We start from the raw sequence: 13,756 nt of genomic DNA on the forward strand, positions 1-13,756 counted from the left end.
GAGCCACTATTATGTGCATTAAGAAAAGACAAGGTGATTCGTGGTGTGCCTGTTCCTGGAGGGGGAGGAACGCAAGCTAAAACCGTGGCATACATGGATGACATCACCGTTCTGTGCACTGACATAGTCTCTTTAAATAGAGCAGTAAGGACTGTGGAGTGGTTCTGTTGTGCGTCTGGGTGTAAGATGAATGCGGATAAATCTGAGTGTATGTTGTATGGCCGGTGGGGCAGTTTGCTTGATGTGACTGTGCCGCTTGTGAGAGAGAAGATTAAGATTTTAGGCATCTATTTTACGGGTAACATGAAGTATGATTTTATGTGGGAAACCGTTTTAGCTAAAGTGAGGAAAAAAATTCAGTTGTGGGCTTTTAGAAAGTTGACTTTAGAGGGTAAAATTTTAATAGTGAGACAAGTGATTTTACCCATTGTTTTATATGTATCCATGGTTTTATTTCCCCCTGTTTTATTTTTAAAGAGAATTATCCGTGAATGTTTTATTTTTTATTGGGGGGCTAAAATGGAGCGTTTTAAAAGAACTGAACTACAGAAATTGTCTTTTAATGGTGGGAAGAACGCTCTAGATATGGATAGGTTTTTAAGTTTTAAGTTTTTATCCTATAATATAAAGATGGCCCTTCGCAGTGAGGATTGCATTGCTAGTTTGTTTATAAAATACACCACTGGTTTTATTTTTCACAAATACAAATGGGTACAATTGGCTTTGAATAGACCTTATGCGTTTAACCTGCCCAAACATTATGTGGTTTTAGAGAGAATTATTCGAGTTTTTAAGTTGCAGAATTTTACTACAGAGACTTTAATTGACCATAAGAAAATTTTTGGGGTATTTTTCGCTGGCGAAGTTATAAGTCCTGTTGTAAATTTTTCTGCAATTGTCTCTCGACAAGTCTGGAAGAACGTGGCGCATAAATTTCTATCTAACTTCCAGAAGGATTTGGCCTGGGGGATTGTCACAGACTCTCTCCCTACTAGGGAATTCCAGCATAGACGGGGCCTGGTTGCCAGTGCCAAGTGCCCTCGAGCAGGGTGTGAAAGTTGTGAGACGCCACTTCACATCTTTTGGAACTGCAGATTTGCACAAGAGGTCTGGAGGCAAATTAGTCCCCTTCTAAAGTGGGTAGGCGGTCTGAGGATTCTCAACCATGAGGCTGTTTTATATGGCAAGATGCTTTGCATAGCGGAAGAAAAGTTTTTATATGTCTGGCTTATTATCAATTGTTTTAAAGAAGCCATCTGGCTGGCCAGAAATATTTTACTTTTTAATCATGAACTTTTATCTGTAAAGAACTGTGTACAATATGCCTTGAGTTTAATCCATATTTATTATTTACGTGACAAGAAAAGCATCGGAGATAAAGACGCTAAAGCACATTTTGGCTTTCTGTTCTGGAGCCGGATCTCCTTTTAATGATATTTTATGCTTTTCTAGGGACAGTTGTAGGGACAGCTGTAGGGTAAGCTGTAGGGTCAGTTAGTTGGGTTGGTGAAGAGAGGGACAGAGCTGAGGGTGAGCTTATAGGGTTATTCTGAGGGACAGTTCTTTTATGCCAGTTGTTTTATGCCAGTTATTTTATGGCAGTTGTTTTATGTCATTTTATGTCTGTTTGTTTATGTCTGTCTGTATATGCCAGTTTTTACTGATTTTTCTGGCTTTTTCACAGATGATGTGATTGAGTCCCTCATTGGTTTTATGTGAGTATTCTCCTTCGGGGGAATTAAAACTGGAGGTTAACTCTTAACTGAAGTGAAAAAAAAAAAAAAAAAAAAAAAAGAAATCTGTTCTTATCAGTTTAATATCTGATACGCGCCCTATCTGGGTGCCATATATTAAATGGATTTTTGAAACAGGGAGATGGAAGAAGAGCTTGCTCTGTCCACTTCACGCATTGACCTGGTATTGCAGTACCTCCAGGACCGGTGCACCCCTCTCTTTTGCTGTGTGACAAAAACAGAATAATCCTCCTCATCCATACAACAACCAGAAGCCGAAATGAGCTGCAGCAGCTGATTTTTGGAAGAAAGCCTCAGCGACGAGCTGCTTTCCTGCCTGCTTGATTTCATTTTGGATTCTTGTTAACCCCTTGTGTGCTGGGCCAAAAAAGCCTAGCAAACGTTATTTACCTGTCGAGGCGACGTGTTTGCTATCCTTTTGTGTTCATTCTTCATTTCATGAGCATTTCTTCCCAAATCTATGTATTGCTGTTTAAATTCATGCATTCATTTATTGATTTATTGATTTACTTATTTATTTATTTATTTATTTATTTATTTATTTATGTATGTATGTATTTATTTATTTCTGTGGTTCCTTATTTTGTATGTATTTAGATGTGTCCATTGCTTGATTTATGGATGTGTTTACTAATTATGTCTTTCTTTCTTTCTTTCTTTCTTTCTTTCTTTCTTTCTTTCTTTCTTTCTTTCTTTCTTTCTTTCTTTCTATCTATCTATCTATCTATCTATCACTCCTTCTTGGCAGACAATAAAAGTCTTTGGAGCTGTCAATGTTGTCTTTGTGCTTCTTTCTCCCCCCTGGTGCCTGGACAGGGAATTTTTTCAAAAAAGACTTGAGCCTGCTAGCTAGCTAGCTAGCTAGCGAGTGAGACAGGCAGGCAGCTAGTCCCCCACAAGATCCAGTAGCAGTAGCAGCTACTAGGTGCAATCAGCCTGATCTGCCAGCCCGCCCGGTGGCTTTCACGCCTTTCTGTGTGTCTGCGGAGTGTAGCTCCGACGATGGCGGGGGGAAGGAGGGGGGCTGTTTTCGGGGGAGGGTGGAGGAGGCGGAGCCATGCAAATTGGAGAGCAGCTCTCTGTCCAGTAGTCAGGAGGCAGCAGCAGCAGGTTCGTCGTCGTCGTCGCCGCTGCTGCTTTTTCTCCTAAAGCAGATTATTTTGTGGTTATATCTAGTTGTGTTTTTTGTCTGGCCTAGCAGCCTGCCATGTGTTGTTATTTGCTGCTGCTGCTTTTGGATTTGCAATGGTGTGATTTGTGGTTAGCATTGGAGTGAGTGCCCTGTCTCCCCGAGGCAGAGTGAGTGCTCTGAGCGTGCGGCGTCCCAGACAAGAGCGTTGCGTTATCGCTTCTCGGCCTTTTGGCTCAGATCAAGTGTCTGGGCCATTAGGAGTTGCGGAACCTGATCCCTCGGCCTGGTGGTGTTTCCTTCGGGTGCACCACCTGCTGCTATTGGGGGGTCAGCTCTCCAAAGCGTCCGGGTTGCGATCGTGTTGCCATTATGGCGGCGATTACTGATGGAGGTGTTGTTGTGGAGAATGGAGTCGGAGGAGTCGGAGGAGTCGGAGGAGTCGGAGGAGTCGGAGGAGTCGGAGGAGTCGGAGGAGTCGGAGGAGTCGGAGGAGTCAGAGGTGGAGGTGGAGGTTTTCGAGCTGCTGGTCGTGATGGAGGTGGTTTTCACGATAATACTGGTCGTGGAGATCGTGGTGGAGGGAAACCTGGAGGACCTCAGGGGGTAAGATCTATAGGTTCTTTTCCCTATGATACCTTACGTGTCCAAGTTGCCCCTGAATTTCAAACAGAAAAAGATGGGGTTTTTCTACAGAAGACAATTCTGGTTGACCTGTTTGGTTTCAAGTTTGACCAGTTTATGTGTTTCCAGGACTTTTTTAAGAGAGGCTATTATGATTTATCTTTGGTTTCAAATTCATTAGCCAACTTGGTCCTGGAAAAATGTAGAATTTACCATTCGCACGATGCTCTAAAGGGGGTTAAGTTTTCTCCTCTTTTTGGAGGTGGAGATAAGTTACTCATTGTGCATATGTACAACCCTCATGTGACTGTGCATGAGATTGTAAGATATTTGATGAGATTTTGCATTCGCATAAAGATAGAGGGGCAGGTGTTAAACCAATTTGGAGTGTGGACGGGTAAATGGAAAATTCGTGTGTCCTTTCGTCCGGACGAAAAAGAATATGGGGGTTTCATGAGACCTCCCCCGTTATTTTCTCTTGGGGTAAATAGAGGGTTTTTGGTTTTTAACCAGATGCCTCCCTTCTGCCGCAAATGTTTAAAATATGGGCATGAAGGTTCGGATTGTTGTGAGGAACAGGTGTGTCGATTTTGTAAACTGCCTGGCCACCTGTCTAAGGACTGTAAAGTCCGTGAATGTGATCTTTGTGGTGGTAAGGATCATGTTTGCCGTAATTGCCCAGAGAGACGCCGGTGGGACCGTAATTTTCCTTTAGTGGTGTCCCTGGGAGTTTCTGCCGATCAGGAGGAGGATGTAGGACCTCAGGAGGTTGTTGAAGAAGAACCTATGCAGCAATCAGAAGTTGTTGCTATTCCTGATGAAACTATGGAAGTAGGAGGGGATGACGGGGTTGAGAGTTCTCAGGGCTCTGTTATCCCTCCTACAGGTGTGAAGTTAAAGTCTGGGAAAACCAAGAGTGGATCTGGAGCTGAGAAGCATGTGTCTTCTAAGAAGCCGAAAATTTCTCAGGATGTGGCTGATGGTCGTGAGGATCCACTGGATTGTGTGGCTGAGAAGGGAATTTTAATCCCTTCTACGAAGCTGAAGTCTTTTTTGTCTGCTTCGGAGGTTGGAACACCTGCCTCTATGACCCCGGATTTAAGTTCTTTAGAGCATCCAAATAGATTTCTGGCTTTGGCTCAGGACACGGTGTTTCCCCCTGAAAATGAACAAATTGATTTTGGTACGTTGGCTCGGGCTGAGTCAAATGCTAGTGACGATTCTGCTATACTCAGGATTGATGATTTATCAATGCCTGTTGGAGAGGGAGTGGTCAGTCCTGCGCCCAGTGATCTATCTGAGGGTCGGGACTCGGCGCCTGTTAGGAGATTTTCCAAGTGATGTCTCTTACCACTCTCTCTCCTTAGATGCTTAAAATAGCGTCTATAAATACACGGGGCTTTAAAAGTTCTCCTAGGAGAACTGCCCTGTGTGATTTTTTAAGTTTACGTAATAATGATATTGTGTTTTTACAAGAATGTGGGATAAATAAAAATGATAAGATTGAGGTTTTAGAATCCTTTTGGAATAGAGGCCCATCCCTGTGGTCAGGCAGTAACGAAAATAAGTCCGTAGGGGTGGGTATTCTTTTTAATAGTCCTAATTTTATTATTGAAAGTTTTAAAGAAGCTATCCCGGGGAGACTTTTAATTGCCCATGTTATTTATCAGAATTTTAAATTTCGTTGTTTTAATGTCTATGCCCCTGTTTTAAAAAAAGAGAGACTTGAGTTTTTTAGGCTTTTAGGTTTGTTTTTAGCAGGTCCGGAACCTTTGATTTTAGGTGGGGATTTTAATTGTGTTTTACCAGGTGAGAAGAGGGAGAGTGTGAGTATGAGTGATAGGTTGGATGGGTCTGCAAGTGTTTTGAAAGGTGTAATTGAGGATTTTAGGTTGCGTGATGCATGGAAGGTGTGTGGTGGGAATGATAGAGAAAAAAAAAGGCTGGTTTTACCTGGGGGAATAAGCAAACTAAATCCCGTATTGATTTTATGTTTTTTTCAAAGGTTTTTAATTTGAGGTCATGTGTGGTTAGTGAGAATGTTTTTTCTGATCACAAGATCCTTGAATGTGTATGTGACGTGCCTGCTGAGCGAATGTCTAAGTCTACGTATTGGAAGTTGAATGTCTCTCTTTTAGATGATGATTTTATTAAGCAGTCTTTTATTGTACAGTATAAGAAATGGAGTTTTAGCCGGGGTAATGAGGATATTATTTTATGGTGGGATAGAATTAAAGTTAAGATTCGGGAGTTTTTTATTAGGATGGGTAAAAAGAAAGCTAGGGAAAAAAGGGATTTTTATGATAACCTTAATTTTAGATTACAGGCCCTTTATCAGGCCAGATCCTATGGTTTTAGTGTAGATGAGGAGATTTTAAAATTAAAGGAAGAAATTAAGAAAAATTTGGAAGATAAGGGGAAGGAGATTATTTTTAATTCTAAGGTAGAGGTTTTAGAACAAGATGAGAAATGTTCAAGGTTCTTTTTTAAGAAAATGATTGCTAAAAAGAGTCTCATGGATAAGATAGAGGGGGAATGCAAAATAGATAAAATGAAGGAGGTGGTACACAAATTTTATTCTGATTTATATTCTGTAAGGAAACTTGATGACTCTTTTAAAGAACATTTTTTAAACCAGTTAGATTCTTCCTTTAATTTTAATGATCAGTTTTTTTTATCCAGTGATTTTAATAGTGCAGAGGTTTTAGGGGTTATTAAGAGTTTTTTAAATGGGAAAACCCCTGGGAATGATGGTCTACCTGTTGAGTTTTATTCTACTTTTTGGGATGTTTTAAAAGATGATTTTATGGTTTTATTTCGGAAGTGTAGTGATTTTAATATTTTACCGGTATCTTGGACACAGGGCGTTGTTGTTTTAATTTATAAGAAGGGAGACAAAGAGTCCCTTAAGAACTGGCGTCCTATTACACTTTTAAATACTGACTATAAGATTTTTACTAAACTTTTAGCATCTAGATTGAAGACCGTCATTTCCAAAGTTATAGCCCCCTGTCAGGCCTGTGCGGTGCCTGGGAGGAGTATAACTGAGATTTTATGTACTATTAGGGATTCTATATTTTATTGTTTAGATAGGGACCAGAGCTTGGCTCTTTTTAGTGTTGATTTTGAGAAAGCGTTTGATCGAGTGTCGCATGAGTTTTTATTTGCAGTTTTAGAGAGGATGGGTGTGCCCGAGAGGATGTTGAAACAAATTATGAGTGTGTATGATGGTTGTGTGAGTAGAGTGTCTGTGAATGGTTTTTTGTCGAGTGAGGTGATTATTAAATCTGGGGTTAAGCAGGGCTGTCCCCTATCACCTATTTTATTTATATGTTGTATTGAGCCTTTGTTGTGTGCGTTGCGTAAAGAGAAAGTGATTCGTGGTGTGCATGTTCCGGGTGGAGGTGGGAATCAAGTGAAGTTGGCTGCGTACATGGATGATGTGACTATTTTGTGTACGGATGTTGTGTCTCTGTGTAGAGCGGTCAGAACGGTGAAGTGGTTTTGTTGTGCGTCTGGATGTAAAGTGAATGTGGATAAGTCTGAGTGCATGTTGTATGGGAGATGGGAGAGTTTGCTTGATGTGGATGTGAAGATTGTTAGGGATAAAATTAAGATCTTGGGCATTTATTTTACTGCAGATATGAAATATGATTTTAATTGGGACCTCGTTTTAGCTAAAGTTAAAAAGAAAATACAGTTGTGGGCTTTTAGAAAATTAACATTAGAAGGGAAGATTTTAGTAGTTCGTCAAGTGATTTTACCGATTATTTTATATGTCTCTATGGTTTTATTTCCCCCAACATTATGGTTAAAAAGATTAATTCGTGAGTGTTTTATTTTTTACTGGGGAGCAAAAATGGAACGTTTTAAAAGATCTGAGCTCCAGAAGTTACCAGAAAATGGAGGGAAAAACGCTTTAGATTTAGAGATGTTTTTAAGTTTTAAATTTTTATCTTTTAATATAAAGATGGCTCTTCGTAGTGATGATTGCATGACCAGCCTTTTTATCAAATACGCCACGGGTTTTATTTTTAGAAAATATAAATGGGTTACTTTGTTTTTAAATAGACCGTATGCTTTTAATCTACCCAAACATTATGTTATTTTAGAGAAAATTATTAGGGGTTTTAAATTACAACATTTTACTGTGGAGATTTTAATCGACCATAGGCGAATTTTAAGGGTTTTTAATTCGAATGAAATTGTGTCTCCAGTTTTAAATTTTTCTGGCAAAGTTTCTCAGCTAATCTGGAAGAATGTGGCACAAAAATTTTTGTCTAATTTTCAAAAGGATTTGGCCTGGGGGATAGTCACTGACTCTCTTCCTACGAGGGAATTCCAGCACCGTAGGGGCTTGGTTGCCAGAGCCAAGTGCCCGAGAGAGAGATGTGTCTCCAGTGAGTCGCCACTACACATCTTCTGGAACTGTGGTTTTGCACAGGAGGTTTGGAGGCAAATTAGTCCCCTTTTAAAATGGGTAGGTGGTCTGCGTGTTTTAAATCATGAGGCGGTTTTATTTGGTAAGTTTTCATGCATAGCCGAGGACAAGTTTTTATATGTTTGGCTGATTTTAAATTGTTTTAAAGAAGCCATTTGGTTCGCTAGGAATCTTTTATTATTTAATCATGAGCTTTTACCCGTTAAAAATTGTATTCAGTATGCCCTTAGTCTAATTCATATTTATTTTTTAAGAGAAAGAAAGAGAGTAGGAGAAAAGCAAGCTAAAATCAACTTTGGCTTTTATTTTTGGAACAAGCTTTTCTATTAATGCTCTCTAGGGATAGAGATAGGGACAGTTTTTAGGGTCAGGTTTTAGGGTCATTTAGTGGGGTTGGTGAAGAGAGGGACAGTGTGAGGGAGAGTGCTGAAGGGACATACTAAGGGTCAGTTTTTTATGTTTTTTATCCTTGTTTTATTTTTATGCCAGTTTTTACTGATTTTTCTGGCTTTTTCACAGATGATGTGATTGAGTTCCTCATTGGTTTTATGTGCGTATTCTCCTACGGGGGAATTAAAACTGGAGGTTTACTCTTGACTGACAGTGGGAGAAAAAAAAAAAAAAAAAAAAAAAAAAAAAAAAAAAATCTGTTCTTATCAGTTTAATATCTGATACGCGCCCTATCTGGGTGCCATATATTAAATGGATTTTTGAAACAGGGAGATGGAAGAAGAGCTTGCTCTGTCCACTCCACGCATTGACCTGGTATTGCAGTACCTCCAGGACCGGTGCACCCCTCTCTTTTGCTGTGTGACAAAAACAGAATAATCCTCCTCATCCATACAACAACCAGAAGCCGAAATGAGCTGCAGCAGCTGATTTTTGGAAGAAAGCCTCAGCGACGAGCTGCTTTCCTGCCTGCTTGATTTCATTTTGGATTCTTGTTAACCCCTTGTGTGCTGGGCCAAAAAAGCCTAGCAAACGTTATTTACCTGTCGAGGCGACGTGTTTGTTATCCTTTTGTGTTCATTCTTCATTTCATGAGCATTTCTTCCCAAATCTATGTATTGCTGTTTAAATTCATGCATTCATTTATTGATTTATTGATTTACTTATTTATTTATTTATTTATTTATTTATTTATTTATGTATGTATGTATTTATTTATTTCTGTGGTTCCTTATTTTGTATGTATTTAGATGTGTCCATTGCTTGATTTATGGATGTGTTTACTAATTATGTCTTTCTTTCTTTCTCTTTCTTTCTTTCTTTCTTTCTTTCTTTCTTTCTATCTATCTATCTATCTATCTATCACTCCTTCTTGGCAGACAATAAAAGTCTTTGGAGCTGTCAATGTTGTCTTTGTGCTTCTTTCTCCCCCCTGGTGCCTGGACAGGGAATTTTTTCAAAAAAGACTTGAGCCTGCTAGCTAGCTAGCTAGCTAGCGAGTGAGACAGGCAGGCAGCTAGTCCCCCACAAGATCCAGTAGCAGTAGCAGCTACTAGGTGCAATCAGCCTGATCTGCCAGCCCGCCCGGTGGCTTTCACGCCTTTCTGTGTGTCTGCGGAGTGTAGCTCCGACGATGGCGGGGGGAAGGAGGGGGGCCGTTTTCGGGGGAGGGTGGAGGAGGCGGAGCCATGCAAATTGGAGAGCAGCTCTCTGTCCAGTAGTCAGGAGGCAGCAGCAGCAGGTTCGTCGTCGTCGTCGCCGCTGCTGCTTTTTCTCCTAAAGCAGATTATTTTGTGGTTATATCTAGTTGTGTTTTTTGTCTGGCCTAGCAGCCTGCCATGTGTTGTTATTTGCTGCTGCTGCTTTTGGATTTGCAATGGTGTGATTTGTGGTTAGCATTGGAGTGAGTGCCCTGTCTCCCCGAGGCAGAGTGAGTGCTCTGAGCATGCGGCGTCCCAGACAAGAGCGTTGCGTTATCGCTTCTCGGCCTTTTGGCTAAGATCAAGTGTAGTATCTGTTCTTATCAGTTTAATATCTGATACGCGCCCTATCTGGGTGCCATATATTAAATGGATTTTTGAAACAGGGAGATGGAAGAAGAGCTTGCTCTGTCCACTCCACGCATTGACCTGGTATTGCAGTACCTCCATGACCGGTGCACCCCTCTCTTTTGCTGTGTGACAAAAACAGAATCATCCCAACAACAACAATAACAACCAGAAGCCGACAAGCGAAATTAGCTGCTGAAGAAATCCTCAGCAACAAGCATCTGTCCTGCCTGCATTCTTTTTTGCCATTCTGTGCGCGCAGCTTTCTTTTGGACTCTTGTTAACCCCTTGTGTGCTGACCAAAAAAAGCCTAGAAAACGGCTGTTACTTGTACAGGAGGCGACGTCTTTACTATCTTTTTTTTTCATTCTTCATTTGATGAGCATTTCTGCACAAATCTATGTATTGCTGTGTAAATTCATAGATTTTTTTATGTATTTAATCATTTTGTATGTATTGATGTGTCAATTGATGGATTTATTTATGTGTTTACTAATTTTGTGACACTTTCATTTTTGTCACTTTCTTTCTCTCTCTCCTCCTTGGCAGACAATAAAAGTCTTTTGAGCTGTCAATGTTGGCCGTGTGCTCCTTTCTCCACCTGGTGCCTGGACAGGTAACTTTAAAAAATGAGATGAGCCTGCTAGCTAGCTAGGTAGGCAGGCAGGCAGCTAGGCCCAGAAGATCCAGTAGCAGCTAGGTGCAATCAGCATCAGCCAGGTGCTTTCACGTCTTTCTGTCTCCGGAGTGCAGGGAAGGCGGGGGCCATTTTTTTTTTGGGGGGGGGAGGAGGAGGCGGAGCGATGTAAATTGGAGAGCAGCTATCTGTCCAGTCAGGCAGCAGGTAGGAGCTGCGTTTTAGCATCTAGCAGGGGGTCTTCCCTGGCCAGTAGTAAGCTGGCTGAGGCTAGTATTTGTCTTTTTTCGGGCCTAGCAGCCAGCCAGGGTTGGTGGTGGCCGCTGCGCTGCTGCTTTTTAATTTCGAATTGTGTTATTTGTCGGTAGCATTGATGTGCCCTGTCTCCCCGAGGCAGAGGGAGTGCTTTGGGCGTGCGGCGTCCCAGACAGGAGCGTTGCGGTTATCGCTTCTCGGCCTTTTGGCTAAGTTAAAGTGTAGATTTATCTCACTAATCTAACCTAAGGCATCTGAAGGATCCCCACACTCGGCCTGTTGCCCTCTCCTGCGGGTTTGGGTGCTGCTGCTATTGGGTGTGGGGCATTACCTTCAGTAAATGAGAGGAGGTTGTTACCGTAGGGTGATCAAACTGTTTATTCCTACCAACACCTAGCGGATGAAATGCTTGTAGTGGCCTAAAAACCTCTGCATAACACTAGTGAGGTGGAATATTCAGGCATTCTCTTGGGACTTTGTTGGCCGTACACCAACACCGGGTGGATTTATGCTGGGGCTACACACTCCTAACACCTGTGAGGATGAGCGGACATCGTAACTAGAGCACTGATTATAGGGCGAGATCTCCGCACAGATCAGAGCGAAAACACGTAGGTAGATCTCCGCACAGATCTAAGCAATACTCCTTGGTAAGATCTCCGCACAGATCTGAGCGAGCGAAACTCCCCTGCGATATCTCCACACAGATCTGAGGGAGGACTGCGCCAGGAGCCTCTCTGCTTCCACAGACAGCGCACCCTAGCAGCCCCTCCAAGCCTCTACAGGACCTGCTCGACCACAGAGGTAACCTGCTCGCCTGGAACAGCGCCATCTGTGGGCTAAAGCAGGAATTGCACCTGGGAGGAAACAGCACTCCAGCACAGCGACCCCTGTTGGCTGCCTGGAGAATTGCAGCTGAAGCCTACACCTCCATCACAGTTCCAGAGGCTACACACCACCACTGCCCTTCCAGGCAGTGTTCCTCAGCTGTGCAGATAGGGACTACAGGGATGGACAGCGAAGGCTTCACCCCAGTGACGAAGGGGAAACAGACCAGGCGCCCCAAGAATGACAAGACAGCCACAGCTCCCTCAGCCCCGACAGCCAGCAGCACTTCCCCTGCTCTGCTCCCTAGCAGCAGCAACCAATGCCCCCCAGCCCCAGGAAGCAGCAGCCAGGGTAAACTACCACAATTAGATCCGTGGATGAAGCAGACGGTGGCAGCTCAGCTGAAAGAGGTAGAGGGCAGGCTACCAAATTTAGACAAGACTTTTTTCTGTAAAAGGCTTTTACAGGACCATGGCTTCGCCAGTGATGAAGTCACCTCAGTACAGTCTGGGCTTATAAAGGGGGCGTTTCTCATCACCTTCTTTACCATGGTGGCCTGCAAGCGATACTGGAGTATGGTCCAGTCTAGAATAAAGGAGAAGCCATTCTCACCATTTCTCTGGAACTGCCCAATCCAGAATGAGGAAAAGAGAGAGTCACAGTGGTCCTGAGAAGCCCTTACAGTTCTGGTAAAGATGTCACTACCTTCCTGGGCCAATTTTGCACCGTTGTAAAGCAGCCCATAAAGATCCTATTCAAAGGAGGCTACTGGTCTGGGAACTACTGTTATAGTATGCCTGAGGGACGAAAAAAATGCCAAGGATGGCATGAAACACCTACCCCAGAGTTTCTCCCTCGGGAACAACCATGGTATCCTGTACTACCCTGACTTCCCAAAGACCTGCAGGAAGTGTGGACAGCTCAGTCACCTGGGCAAAGACTGCAAAGAGAAAGTCTGCATCCACTGCAAAGTACCGGGACATGACACAAAGGACTGCCCCAGGAAGAAGATGTGCAACCTCTTCAGAGAGGCAACACACATCTTCAGGGACTGCCCTAAGAGAAACAGGAGCTATGCAGCCAAGGCAAGCAAGGGACTGAGCAGTTCTGGACCAGCTCCTGTCGCACAGGAAAAGAAGCGAGCTAAGAACTCTGATGTGGGTAAGAACACAGGCAACCCTGCCCCCGCCAAGGGAGAGAAGCCTGTTAAGGGGCTCAGCCAAAAGGAGGCCTCCCGAACAGCACCCCCTGCTGTGGCTCTTTTAACTGCTGCCCCCCCTGCAACACCTTCCACTTCCCTAACAATAGCAGTTCCCAGTAGCTCCCAGCCTGCTATTGTTCCCCCCTGCCTCCCCCCTCCCCCAATCCCTATAGCCAGCTCTGTCACTGCAGACACCCTTCCTCCCCCTTCCCCCTCCCTCCCACTGCAGCTGCTCTAACCCAGTACCCAGCAGCTGCAGACCCCTTTCCCCCTCTTGGTCTCCCTGCAGGTCCCCCACTATCAAAGCAGCTGAAGCCACAGAAAAGGAAGCTGCAGGAGGAAAGCCCCAAGGCTGGAACCAGCAAGAAGGCCCCCCCGAGATAACCATGTCCCTCCAGACAGCGCAATTGACTATGGATTACAGGAAGATATGGAGCAAATCGCGGACTCCCTGACACCCACAGAAGAACCAGCCAATCGCAGCATGTCAGAGACCGTTGAGGAGAGCTTGGAGAAACCAGAGAACCAGTGGATACAGTCCAGCCAGGAGGAGCCTCTGGATGCAGCCGACACAGGAGGTGATGAATCCCAGCCGGAAATTGAGCTGGGTAACTAAAGTGACTGTCTGTATCAACTCCACACTGCACACACCCCCCTGACTGAGCTGCGAGACCCAGACGGTGTGTTGAGGCAAGGGAAGCAAGGGGTCTTTGAAGTGGTCACAGACTTCTACAGGGATCTCTACTCCCCCAAGGAAACAGAGGAAGCTGCAGCAGATAGGTTCCTGTCAGGTATCACTAACATCATTGATCCCACAGATACCGCCTCCATGGAGGCCCCGCTAACATGCGAGGAACTGCTCTCTGCCGCTAAATATTTTAAGCCGGGTA

The 13,756-nt window shown here is 43.6% G+C and overlaps 2 non-coding genes and 1 pseudogene across 2 annotated transcripts; all 3 read left to right on the plus strand.

Moving 5' to 3' along the window:
* The first annotated feature begins 1,751 nt into the window (after positions 1–1,751).
* Positions 1,752–1,951, plus strand: LOC128655030 (U2 spliceosomal RNA). Its single transcript, XR_008401623.1, has one exon. It is a non-coding gene; the product is annotated as a U2 spliceosomal RNA (small nuclear RNA).
* A 6,583-nt stretch (positions 1,952–8,534) lies between these two features.
* LOC128655012 (uncharacterized) lies at positions 8,535–8,747 on the plus strand (annotated as a pseudogene).
* Positions 8,748–9,872: 1,125 nt separating this feature from the next.
* On the plus strand, positions 9,873–10,063 carry LOC128654928 (U2 spliceosomal RNA). The gene has a single exon (XR_008401567.1). It is a non-coding gene; the product is annotated as a U2 spliceosomal RNA (small nuclear RNA).
* Positions 10,064–13,756: the final 3,693 nt, after the last annotated feature.

The sequence above is a fragment of the Bombina bombina genome, chromosome 3 (genome assembly GCF_027579735.1).
Source record: "Bombina bombina isolate aBomBom1 chromosome 3, aBomBom1.pri, whole genome shotgun sequence".
Taxonomy (NCBI): domain Eukaryota; kingdom Metazoa; phylum Chordata; class Amphibia; order Anura; family Bombinatoridae; genus Bombina; species Bombina bombina.